Genomic DNA, 13,123 nt, shown 5'->3' with positions numbered 1-13,123 from the left:
CATGATGAAAATTAACTTTCTAAATTGCCAATTAGTTCTAAATTGCAAAAAGAAATTAAATAATGCCTTGAGGGTGTTAAATATTTCCATTTAATAGGGGGTTTAGTAATTAATACATCATTAAATTTGGATTTTGGCTAACCAAAAGCCATTTTTTCAATATTAAATTACCAATTTCATTAAAGGCAAAAAGTTTTCAAGGCAATTTTAATCCATTTAAAGCCAAATTTTGCAATTTTAATTCAAATCGATTTTCCTAAGAAATTTTAGCTTTTTAACACAAATAAAATTATTTCTCTACAGCCTAAAATCAATTTTGCAATTTTATTTCACCATCATAAAAATTAATTTTCTTCACCAAAAAAAAATAATTAAGATTTTCCAAAAGACCAAATTTAACAAAAATTTCATTTTTTGAAAATTAACCAAATTTATACAATTATATCCAAATTTTCAAAAGAAAATGTCTAAGTACAAAATTTACAATTTTATCCTGCCAAGTGTTGCTCTTTTAAAATTTGTTCGACCTAACGATGAAATTGGTGGCTCTGGCAAATCAAGTTGAAATCGGGTGAAAATAAATCTAACCCTCTCCCCACTGGCCCTAAAGGTGTCCAAGGCGTGAAATCTTCAAATTTGAAACCTTTGGGCCGAAAATTGCTAAGGCAATCGAAAAAAAAGGGGGTCCCCAAAATTTTGGGGCGATGGTGTGAAAACCTCACAACACTAACAATGACATGCAATCCTTGATTAAAAGTAATCATTTGCCATCATTTCTTGATTGACAGCATTTAGGTACCACCTCTGCCATATCAAGTCCCATTGCTATCTCTAGTTAACTCATATGCTATCAACCCATGCCACCATGCCTCACCCACCTAAGAGGCTATCTGCATCACATTATTTTGAGTCATTAATCAATAGAATAGAATTAGTGTTTGCTTACTTATATTTACTTCATTATTTTGCACAACCAGTTATTTCAATCAGTTCTATGCATTTTAGTTTGAGGTAGATGTTGACACAAAAGTCTGCACCCTTGCCTAAGAAACTACTTCTCAGGCGACCTTGTGTAACATGGAAACAACCTCCAAGTTGTCGGACTTAAACAATGAGGTTAAGTCTACAGAGAAGGCCAGCTTCCTTACTATCAAGGTGCACCTAAACTACACTTGGAGAGGAAAAGGGAGAAGGAATGCATGAAAGCAAATCTACCTATTCTAACCTAAGGGGTGATGCACCAAAATAGAGTGTTCAAACCAATCTCTGCCCATACATGCACAACTAAACTATCATGACGTCAAAAAATATACAGATTCAAACTTATTTTAATCCAATAACCACATGTAGATCAGATAATCAAATGGATGATACAAGGAATAAAATTCACTATATACCATTCATTGGTCAAAAAGAAGATACAGTCATGCAAACTACAGATATCCACAATACATTGATGAGAGGAAAAAGGGTCTTACATAGTACATCAATGGCTGAAAGGGATAAGGCAGAATATCATGAAGTTCAGAGGCGAAGGGAATTTACAATAAGCATGCCAGAGCAATGCCAAAGAAACAGAGAAAACTCGAACATTAGAAGGGCAACATAACTTGCTTTTATAGTTCAAGCATAACTGAGATAACTTCAGAAAGAAGCCAAGAGTAACCACTACAATTAAAGTTGCTGAAAACAATCATCTGCAAATCTAGAAAAAGATCTGATCGTGGTACACATCCAGATGCAATGAAAATCCAATCTTTTGCCAAAAGAACAACCCTGAGAAGACAAGAACGGCGGTCATTAATGCACAACTGGGTAGATAGATAACCAAGCAATGAGTGAGTGCTCCTTTTGCATTAAACAGGCATGAGAGGCAGTGACAATAACCAGTAATCGATCAACCAGATCAGATTTTCTATTAAACAACTGTTATTCTTCTATATCAGCACGCCAAATCAGATAGAAGCACGGGTCAACCATTTTCAACATCCATTTGTACCTTTCCCGCAACTTGATTGGTTGAAGGCCTTTTACTTTCCAGCTCGGAAAGGCGAAGTTCTTATATTATGGTCAACACTAGGACTCGTGCTCTTACAATCATCAACTAGGGTCAAAATCCTCATATCACCTTCTACTTATAACCCGACCCTTACGATCTTACGATCGTCCATTCATCGTAGCATCGAGCCCTCCTTTTACTTTCCTTGCGATCCTTCGATAACACCAAGACATCCAATCTTATGACAACTCCATATCGTAGAGTCGCGAGACAATTCTTTCCTTCTTACGATATTACAAAATAGCTAAGTAACCTCACGATATTACGATCGCGGTCTGGCATAACATCTCCTTCCTGCATTCTGCTAAGCTCAAAGCTAACTCCATTCTCCGTGTTGATTCTTGGATTTATAATGAATTGATGGGGCTGAAGAAGAAAGTGGAAACTCTGCAACACATCCAAGATACTGACCGTGCCAAAATCAGCCATTTGGAAGAGCAAATGGGAGATATCCCTAATAAACTCAAAAACTATGAGCAGAATCTTAGAATGCTTATCAAGGAAAGTGGAACAAGGATGGAACAGGTCACATCTAGTATCTGTGCTGCTACTGCAAGCCTTGGCAAAAGAGTCAATGAAGAAATTATATCTCCTGAGGGTCCAAGCAAAAGAACAAGGCAGAGCTCGAGGAAGAAAGCCCTGAAAGATGTTGCTCCTTCGGTTGCTGATTCCATCCAGGATACTGTTGTGATTGGTAAAGAGGCTGTCAAGATGATTACGGAGCTGCAATAGTTGCCTTGAGTTTTTGTTCTTTCGCTTTGTCCTGTTCTGGTCCTATTTTCTGGATGTGGTACTTGGTACTGGTTTTTGGTCCTGTTTACTAGTTTTTGGTCTAAACTATTTTAGTGGCTCCAGGTCCTTGTAAAACCTGGGTGCTCTCTTTTTTTTGGGCTATGTTTGTGGTTTCAAGTCCCTGTAAAACCTTATTTTGTGGTTGGTTTCAAGACTTCTATCCTGGTGGTTTTATTGCTTTATCTTTTCTCTAGTTGTTAAAGGATTTCGAGGTCCCTTCAAAACCTATTTTTACCGTAATCTAAAACATCAGCAATTGATCCCATAATCCTTACAATACTATGACAGCAGTTATCCCAGCCTTTGTCATGACCTCGGCGGTTTCCTCATTTGCACTTGTGATCCTTCAACATGGCCTTATCGTAAGATCGGAACACTTCGTCCGACTCCTTTTGCCTTTTATAACTTAACTGTGACTGCTAATTGCGTGAAATCGCCAATCCTAACCACGATAAGTGTTGTTGTTTCCCTTTAAACTAGGCCCACCATGTACACGTGTTTGTTTGTCGCTTTGTCACATGAATTAACTACCTTGCATCTTTACAAAGCAACAAAGCGACAACCATAGATCTTGTTTCATCTAACGGTTCCACCGGTCTCGAAGATGTGTTGATCCTATCAGTACCTCGGCCAATAGAAACCCTATCTTACGCCAGCTCATCTAACATCTTGTCCACGTTTCCTACGGCCCACAAAGAAGACAGGACCCACATGCCACATGTCACACCATCGCTTTGTCACATGAAGTAAAGTTCGCGCATTTTCGCAAAGCAACAAAGCAACAACCCTTGATGTTGCAAGATCTAACGGTGGATGAAAGACCTACTGATGACTACGTTGACTGAAGGGAAAGGGCCCATGGTGTTACATGGCGATTTGTCGCTTTGTCGCTATGACAAAAGGGTCTGCAATTTTTGACAGTGACAAAGCAACAACCATGGATTCTTTTGCATCGGACGGTGATCAAGATATGGACCCATTGGAATATTAAAACGCGCGATTACTTCGGAAATAAGATATAACCTAAGGTTTTAAAATGGGTATTTTTGGGTGACCTAATATTTGAATATTCAAATATATGAACGTTACTGGGTTAAAATTCAAATCCTTCAATTTGGTGGGAAGGCAAAAATAGCTAATAGTAGATTAATTAGGAAAATCTTATATGATCAAAGCCATGAAGCTCTTAGGCTAGTTATTTTAATTCAGTTTTTGGGATCATTGAAGATTTGTTTGATGCAAGGTTACTTTGACTGAATGTTGAAGTGATTGTGAGTTCACCTTGATGTCTAGAAGGCCTGAGATAGTTTTAGCTTTTATTTCATCAAAATTGAACATCAGAATACCACCTGGCAAAGATTTACAATTGCTTATCTCTGTGTTCATATTGCGGGTAACTTCATTTAGATGCAAGTTGATGAAGTTCTAGGCTCACCGTGTTTGAAGCAGATGAGAATGTTAAGGTCAAATACCAAATTATCAAAGCCTAGGCACTAGACTTTGTAAAGTTTCTACTAAATCCTTATCTCTTAATCAGAATTTTAATCGAGTCTTATATGCTGAGAATGATCTTCTAAGCATTCCAAATATTGATGAAGTTGGTGCTTATTACAATGCAGATCCAATATTGAATATTTAACCTTTTATCGTGAGGGAGAGTCTCAAATATAAATCACAAGATATAAAACGCTTAGAGGAGCAGATTGTTGTAACTGTGTGTCCTTTAATCTGCATTTACAGCCTACTTATATATCCTTTCTAAAGGGTATATCCCTCAAGGGACATAACCCTTCCTAACTTGGCACTAACTATATTCTTCCTAAGTCAGCGATTTGGAAGACACAAATTAGTAATGACTAACTAACTAAGTGTTAGTTTGGTCAAGCATCAAACAGTTGCATCATTAGAAATCGTCGGCACCTATAGGAGATATATATATATATATAAAATGCCAACATTAGAGATATATATTACCATTAAGAGGAATACGGTCTGTACTGTCAGACCTGTAGGTTTATCTTGGTTAATATTCTTAACACTACCTCTTAACCTGATAATCTTACAAAGAGATATTATATCTAGCAACACTAATACAGATGAATAAGCAAGAATTAATACTCTATATCTGTTTGTCTCTTCTTAGTATGTGGTATCATAGAACACATGATACAAAGTCATATTACTAAACCTGTGATATGACAAATCACTGCCACTAGTGATATTATACAAGATAAATCTGAAGAGTAATCTCTTTATTTATCCAAGTTATGATTTCATAGAAACTAGTATTTCCATATCACAACACAATCCTGAGTTTTAAGATCTACCAGAATACAGGATAAACCCAGAGAATACTAAGATTCTTCCTTTATCCAATTTGTGACCCATGAACATAGCAATGTCAACATCACAATATGATCTAAAACTCATCTAGATCTTACAGTAAAATCTACTATTTAGTACATTATCTAAGAGATCATCATCTCTCATAATGCCTTTTATACAAGTGTTCATTATTTCAGAAATTGTCACCTCTTTAAATAATGATTACACATGGTGGAGCCCATAACAGTCAATAGCCTAACAAAAAAAAAAATTATTTTATTAATAATCAAAAGAGTACAAATGGATTACAACTCAACCATACCAAGTCTCCTCCTGAAATGTTCTATCTTCAATCTAGATAGAGGTTTGTTGAGTATGTCTACTATCTGATCCGCAGTGCAAATGTATTCCAATTTTACAGAATTCCTGTCTACCATATCTCTTACATAATGGTAAGGAATATCAATATGCTTGGACATGTCATGGAAAACTAGATTCACTGAGAGCTTGATGGAACTCTAATTATCACAATGAATTATCGTAGGATTCATGGCTTGCCCAAATAATCCTACAAGTAACTTCCTCAACCAGAGTGCTTCACGAGAGGCCATTGCTGCTGCAATGTATTCGGCTTCTGTGGAGCTCTAAGCTACTGAAGACTGCTTTCTACATATCCAAGATATCATAGCTGATCCTAAACTGAAACAGCATCCTAAAGTACTTTTCTTGTCTTTAACACTTCCACCCCAATCTGATTCGATGAATCCATGCAAATCTAAAGGCAACTTTCTCATATTTGAGTCCATAATTAAGAGTGCCTTGTAAGTATCCCATCATGTGTTTAACTACAACTAGGTGAATCTCCTTTGGTTCACACATAAACTGACTTAAGGGATTAACTGCATAGCAAATATCCGGTCTTGTATTTACTAAGTACATAAGGGACCCAATCATCTGTCTGTAGAGAGTAGAATCTATGAAAGGTGATTCTACTACTGCTTCCTTAAGTTTATGTAGATTAGTCTCCATTGGAGAAAACATAGGTTTACAGTTCCACATTCCAAATCTCTTCAAAATGTCTGATGTATACTTTCCTTGATTAAGTATGATGCTGTCAGAATTCTGTCGTACTTCTAGTCCTAGGAAGTAATGAAGGAGTCCCAAATCTTTCATTTCGAATTCTCTAATTAGATCTTTCTTGCATTGATCTATGAGATGATCATCACTTGTTATTAGTAAATCATCGACATACAATATCAGAATTACCATATCATCTTTATCTTTTTTATAATATAAATTTGGAGCAGCTTCATTCTTGGAGAATCCTAAGCTGGTGAGATACTTATCAATTCTTTCATACCAGGCCCTAGGAGCCCGTTTAAGCCCATAGAGAGCTTTCTTGAGCCTGCAAACAAATGCATTAGGATCATGAGTTTCAAATCCTTCAGGTTACTCCAGATATACTTCTTCTGAAATCTTTTCATTTAGGAATGTTGTTTTCACATCCATCTAATGTACCTTCCATCCCTTTGATGCAGCAATTGATAAGACTTCTCTTACAGAGGTATATCTGGCAACAAGAGCAAAGGTTTCTTCATAATCAATCCCTTCTTTCTGAAAAAATCCTCTAGCTAAATATCTGGCTTTATACTTCTCAATACTACCGTCAGCAGCATGCTTTATTTTAAATATCCATTTGGAAGAAACAATAGATTTTCCTTTAGGTCTTGGAACAATTTCTCGAACATCATTTTTCATAATAGATTGGTATTCTTCTGTCATAGCTTCTTTCCAGGCTGTATGTTTAATAGCATCAGAAGGATTGGTTGGCTCTATTTTAGATAAATCACTCATGTTTGTTGTATAACCAGAGAATCATTTAGGTCTTTTGCTTTCTCTGACTGTTCCAGAAGGTGCAGCAAAGTCTTGAGCTACTTCAACTGTTTTTATGGCCCAAAGTGGTCTTTTCTTTGAATTTTCTTCAAGGTTCATATTTTGAATTTCATCTTTAATTTCTTCTAAGTTCTTCCTCTAGGACCCAGATTCACTATTTCTTTCAAAACTAGATAAAGGAGAAGATTCATTAGAACTTATGGCTCTTTTGAATGCAAGATCTTCTTCAAAGATTACATCCCTACTAAGTTCAATACTATTTTGTCCAAGTATGAAAATCCTATATGCCTTAGATGTTTCACTATACCCTACAAAAATGCCTTTCCTCCCAGAGTGTTCTAACTTGGTTCTCTTTTCTTTTGGAACATGAATATATCCAAGAATACCCAAAAATTCTAAGATGACTTATATTGGGTTTTACTTTAGTAAATACTTCTTCAGGGGTTTTATCTTTAAGATAGGAGTGAGGGCTTCTGTTTTGAATATATACAACAGTACAAGAGGCTTCTGCCCAAAGATAATATTCTAAATTTTGGTCATGGCTCTAGCAGCTTCTATAATTGTCCTATTCTTTCTTTCTGCTACCCCATTTTGTTCTGGATTATAAGGAACAATGTACTCCCTCTTAATCTCTAATTCTTTACAAAACTTTTTAAACAAGTCTGAGGTATATTCTCCTCCGTTATCAATTCCAAGGGTTTTAATTTTATGTCCTGAAAAATTTTCAGTTAATGCTTTGAATTCTTTAAATCTTTGTAGGATTTCTTCCCATTCCTTGCATTTTAAAAAGTATATCCATGTTTTCCTAGAGAAGTCATCTATGAACAAGATATAATACCAAAATCCTCCAAGAGAAGGAACAGACATAAATCTAAATTAACTAATTCTACTATATTATTTGTTTTCCTAGTGTTAGAAGTTGTAATCTTTCCTTGGTGTGTTTATAAACCAAGGTTAGATCTCCTTTCTTTATTATTGTAATATATTAGGATATAAGCCAAGGTATCCTAATATATTCCTTTTTGTCCTTTTTCCACTACATCTTATTTTGTCATCTAGTGGAATATGTGAGGACAAATATATATTGTAATTTCTAATTTTAGATTATTCCTCCTTAAGAGGAATCTCACACTTGGCCTCACACACTTATGAATGGTGGCATTCATAGACATGGGAGTTACATTCCAACTCCTCTCTCTCATCTCTATTTAAGAGATGACCCTCCTCTCTCATTCAACAACAATGAGGTTTCTTCCTCTTCTCAAATATTGTATGAGCCATTGCTCTCTCTCTCTCTCTCTCTCTTCCTTCTTAGGCTTTTCATGCCTCATTCATAATGTCACAAGGGGTTTTCTTTGCTTTCCCCTTTCCAAATATCTTGTCTCATGGTGTTGGAGCTTGAAGCTTTCTCTCTCCTATTTTATGGTAATATCGTTTCATGCATTTACTCACTTAGATTCTTTCCTGGTATTGCTTATTTACAGATTTCTTTTTCCATTTCTAACATGGTATCAGAGCAGTTTAATCTTTGTTTTGAGTGTTTGCATGAAGGTACGATTCGAAGGAGACTCTTGAGAGAGATTTCATTAATTTCTTTTTTAATCTTCTTAAGTTGGAAGAAATTAAATTTTTTTTGGATTTGGCTGGTCTACCGCCAAACCCGATTAACTTTTGTGTGCTCTAATTTGTGCAGGTTACTTCTTATTTTATATTAGTTTTTTATCTAACCCCCTTTGGAAGGCTTGCCGCCAAAAGGTTTTTCATTATTAGCAACTCTATGCTCTTTCTTTGTCTTTTGCCTCCATATACTATTTCTTTTTATCATATCATATTTTTATTCGGACTGCACAGTATTCCTTGAGCTTTTCCCCTCTCCACAGAAGCGTCAATTTCGAAGGTCTCCAAAATTTCACTGATCCACTCAAATTAGGGATCGTAGGCCGAAATCCTATGGCTATAGTCTCAATACAAGGCAGAGCAGTAGGCAGAGTGTAATGGAGTACATCATACAGAGCAATGGCGACAACGCTTGGGAGCCTGACACTGTAATGCGGCCCCCTACGCCTGTACTGCCTGCTATTCCCGTACTTCCATTCCCACCGTCGATATTTCCGCTTCCACTTCTAACCCCGTCCTGAAGAACTCCGGCGTCCCCAGTTAGGGTTCCGACCAGAAAAGCGGGCTTTGCTCCGAGGCTAGAGGCCAACATGTAGCTGTCCGCTGCTCCTGCGCTGGACGGAACAAAAAATGCGCCATTTAACATTAGATCTCCCTCAGTTCTCCAGTTCCAGTACATCCATTCATTGTCCTTTGCATCAAGCCGCTTGGTTATCTGCTTTGCATTGGTATCCAAGGGAGCTAGGTAACGATTGCCTTCGCTGTTTATCGTCGGCTTCGCGCTTCCGCCAATGGCGTACATTTCCCAATGCGTGTAATCGTTGTTTACTACGTGGAAGTATCCATGGCGACATCGAGGCATCCTTTGGACAAGATCATCGAGGCATCCTTTGGATGCTATCCCTTGAAGCTGCTGCTTCTGGCCAGTCCAGTCGTGTTCCATGTCTGAAATATTTAGCAGATCTGCCATCTCCTTTCTTTATCATATGCCTGGACAAAGGCCCCAAAACCCTTTCCATCATGGCAAGATGTTCCAAGTTTTCATGGGTTTGAAACAATGTTTTGTTGAATCCGGTAACAAATGTAAAAGAGTTCTCCAAGGGTATCGCACATCATTTTGAAGAAGCTTCCACTTTACAAACTTCTGGATATGCTTCTTCCACCAACACATCCACTATTTCTGAATCTTCAACTTGTGCACATCAACTGCTGTCTGAAGATCTAAATGATGTTCCTGGGCTGTTATCATAAACATCTTTGAATTTTTAGAGTTCTCAAAATCAGCTGCTCTAGTTTTTTTTTATTTTTGCTTTCGTCGTTTGTTCTGCTGCACAGTGGAAATAACAGGTGCGAAGAAAATAAAAAAATAGCGAGTCCTATGGAGGAGGAGGTTCCAGTTTTGAGCCCAATGAGATTCCACCATTCTCACGCCCGAGAGGAAATGCACTCCCGCTTCTTCCACAGCCAAGAGTAAAGGCAAACGAATTGCTAAGTCTCTGAAAGATGTCATTGAAGAGGCCAAGAGATTACAGGCCAATGTAAATGGTGTCCTGAAAATTTTGGTGAAGTAAGCGATGTAGATCAGAAGACTCTGCAACAGAACATATATTATGCATGTGGGCAGGGAGTGGACTGTTCTCTCTTTCGGCCTCCTTCCGCCAATGCTCAGCGTCAGCGACATACTTCCTGACTGCAGCAGCACAAAGGGCAGCCTCTACTATTTTTGGTATATCATGGTGAGATTGGCAGCTATAACGTATCTTTACTATTCTGAAAACTATTATTTTAGTAACGTTTTTTTTGTCTTTTCATGCAAGATTCTTTTTTCTTTTTTGAGCTCTAGACAGAGGCATCTTTTGCTTTTATCATTGCCTTATGTCAACCTATTTTTGGCATGAAATCATTCATTGCTTTTATTATTGCCTTTTGTCAATCTATTTCTGACATTTTATCATTCATTGTCAGATAGCTCCAACTCAAGTGCAATATTTTATTTTAAATCTCTCTTACTCCTTTACGTGATTTTAAGTAGAAAAGGAGAAGTTAAGGTTTTTTTTGAGAAGTTTTCTTAGAATTAAAAATTAAACCTAATCAAAGTTTTATTTTTATTTTTAACATAAAAAGTTGTTTTTTTAAATATCCTCATTTATAATTCCTTTTTGAGGATTCTTGTCTTTGTTGGTGGGCCCATCCTTTATACCTTCACAAAATAATTTTCATACCCATGTTTACCCTTTATGGAGTTTTATACCTGATATCTATATTTAGTTGATCTTCCTTAAATCATTTTACTTAATTGGATTATGAGTAATCTTACACATTTGCCTTCATTTTGATATTTTGTTGTGCTCATAGTTGCACTTTTATGCTTTTATAGCATTGTTCTATGCCCATGTTGGCACTTTCTGGTTTTATACCAATTGATCTACATGATTTATATGATTTTTTTTTGAGTTGCATAGGGAGCTTAATATTTTTTTCAAGGTTAACTATGTAGGTCCCCTCAGTATAACTGATACATAGTTTCCTTATCTGGCCCATGGAGTATCCCTCCATCCTATATTAGTGTGCACTCATTTTATATGGAGTTTCCCTCCATTTGATCCTATCTGTTCCATTTTGATAGGATAATATTTTTATGGAATTTCCCTCCATGTTGTTCCATTTTTGCTCCTCAATGAAGAGGATGTTATTATTGGAGTTTTCTCTCCAAATTCAGATGATTTGAACCAATTTGAAGGCAATATGTTGTTATATCCTCATAATCCATTCTTTTGATTATCCTAACAAATCATGATTATTCTAATTTGATCAGCATGTCTCTCTTTTTACTTTATTTTCATATATTAATGTGATAATGATCTGCATACTTTATTGCTTAGATCATGAGTCATGCATGTTATGGATTGATCACCCATTAACTTGCAATGGGATGATTCATTAAGTGGACTGTCTATATCCACATGATTGATGCACGTATCATTAGTTGGCCTTGTTTGTGGTCATTTGTGCATTAGTATAATATTCTTTTCATGAGAGCATTGATCAAGCTTTTTACTCAATTTGTCCTTGTTGACAATTTTTTGAGCATATAATTTATCTTGATATCAGGTTATCTCCATTGTTTTGTGGTAACATGTTTTACTCATTGTTTCTCTATGAGAGTTTTATTATCCTTATTCAAAAGGATTTCGAATTTCCATTTCTAACAATTTGCATATATGATGGCATTCTACTTGTGGATATTTGTCTTGTTGTTCTTTTTCTTCAGGTGGTCCATCAAGGAACCTTCTTGGTTTTCCACATATGAAGAGGTGTCTATGCTTGCGCTTGATCACATTCGAAGGACTCATGTACTTCTCTTGGATCTAAAAATGTTCCATATGGCTTGAAGACAATCAAATTACTTCATATTGAAGATTAAGTTGCAAATTTTTGTAAATTTGGGTTTAATATCCTTTGATGTATTTCCCCTTTCCAAATTATTCTTCTTTATTGTAAAGGAGAAGATCAAGTGGCTGATATTTTAACCAAACCACTTTCTAAAGAGAGATTTCAGTTCCATTGTAAAAATTTGGGTTTACAACCCGTTGATGTAAACTCCCCAAGTAAAGATTAAGGGGGGGTGTTAGAAAGGTTAATCTTTCCTTGGATGTATTAATTGGGATATTCCAAGGGTCCCTAAATGTAGTTTGTCCTCTTGTACACATGTGGAGGACATGTCATTGTTTGTCCTTTATTCCACATGTAAGGACAACTCTTGTTTATTTCTTTATTTAGTTTATCCTCCTTAAGAGGATTGTGACACTTTGCACACACCTATTATGAATGTGGCATTCATAGAAATGGGAGTTACAAATGCAACTCCTCTCTCATCTCTATATAAGAGATGCTCCTCCTTCTTTCTTCTACACTCTTAGCACTTGATGTTATTGTATTGAGCTACTTTTGCTCCAACACTCTCTCTCTCTCTTCTCTAGGCATTTGCCTTCATTCATAATACTCACAAGGGGTTTTCTTTGTTTTCCCCTTATAAATCCTTGTCTCCATTGTTGAACCATCTTGGTGTATGCTCTTGGAGTTTGTATATCTTATGGTAACATTGTTTCACACTTAACTTACTTGGATTGTTTCTCGTTCCTTGCTCAACATTATCATTTCTTACACCTAGTATTACCATGAAAGGGACTTCTGGTGCTTTTACCCAGAGCACACCCTTTGCAAATACTTGGGTGTTCTTTATTTAGTTTAGGTAATCCAGTGACCATCTTCTCCATAATTGATAAAGTTTTGAAATTTAGATGCCCTAATCTTCTGTGCCATATTTCATTTGTATCTACAGCTTCATGAACTAGGACTTGAATAGAATGACTAGATTCTGTATTCAATTCATACAAATATCCTTTCCTTTGACCAATTAATTTTGTTTTCTTGATA

The 13,123-nt window shown here is 36.3% G+C and overlaps 1 protein-coding gene and 1 pseudogene across 1 annotated transcript in view; both read right to left on the bottom strand.

Moving 5' to 3' along the window:
* NLP1 (nitrilase-like protein 1) overlaps positions 1-13,123 on the bottom strand; it is a 199,853-nt gene that overhangs the window by 158,573 nt on the left and 28,157 nt on the right. The gene's annotated exons all lie outside the window — the stretch shown is intronic.
* On the bottom strand, positions 8,915-9,561 carry LOC149537540 (putative pectate lyase 15 pseudogene; annotated as a pseudogene).

Source organism: Cupressus sempervirens, chromosome 9 (genome assembly GCF_028749045.1).
Source record: "Cupressus sempervirens isolate cs-2001-9-10 chromosome 9, ASM2874904v1, whole genome shotgun sequence".
NCBI classification, from domain to species: domain Eukaryota; kingdom Viridiplantae; phylum Streptophyta; class Pinopsida; order Cupressales; family Cupressaceae; genus Cupressus; species Cupressus sempervirens.
This window is presented reverse-complemented; position numbering and strand designations above follow the sequence as displayed.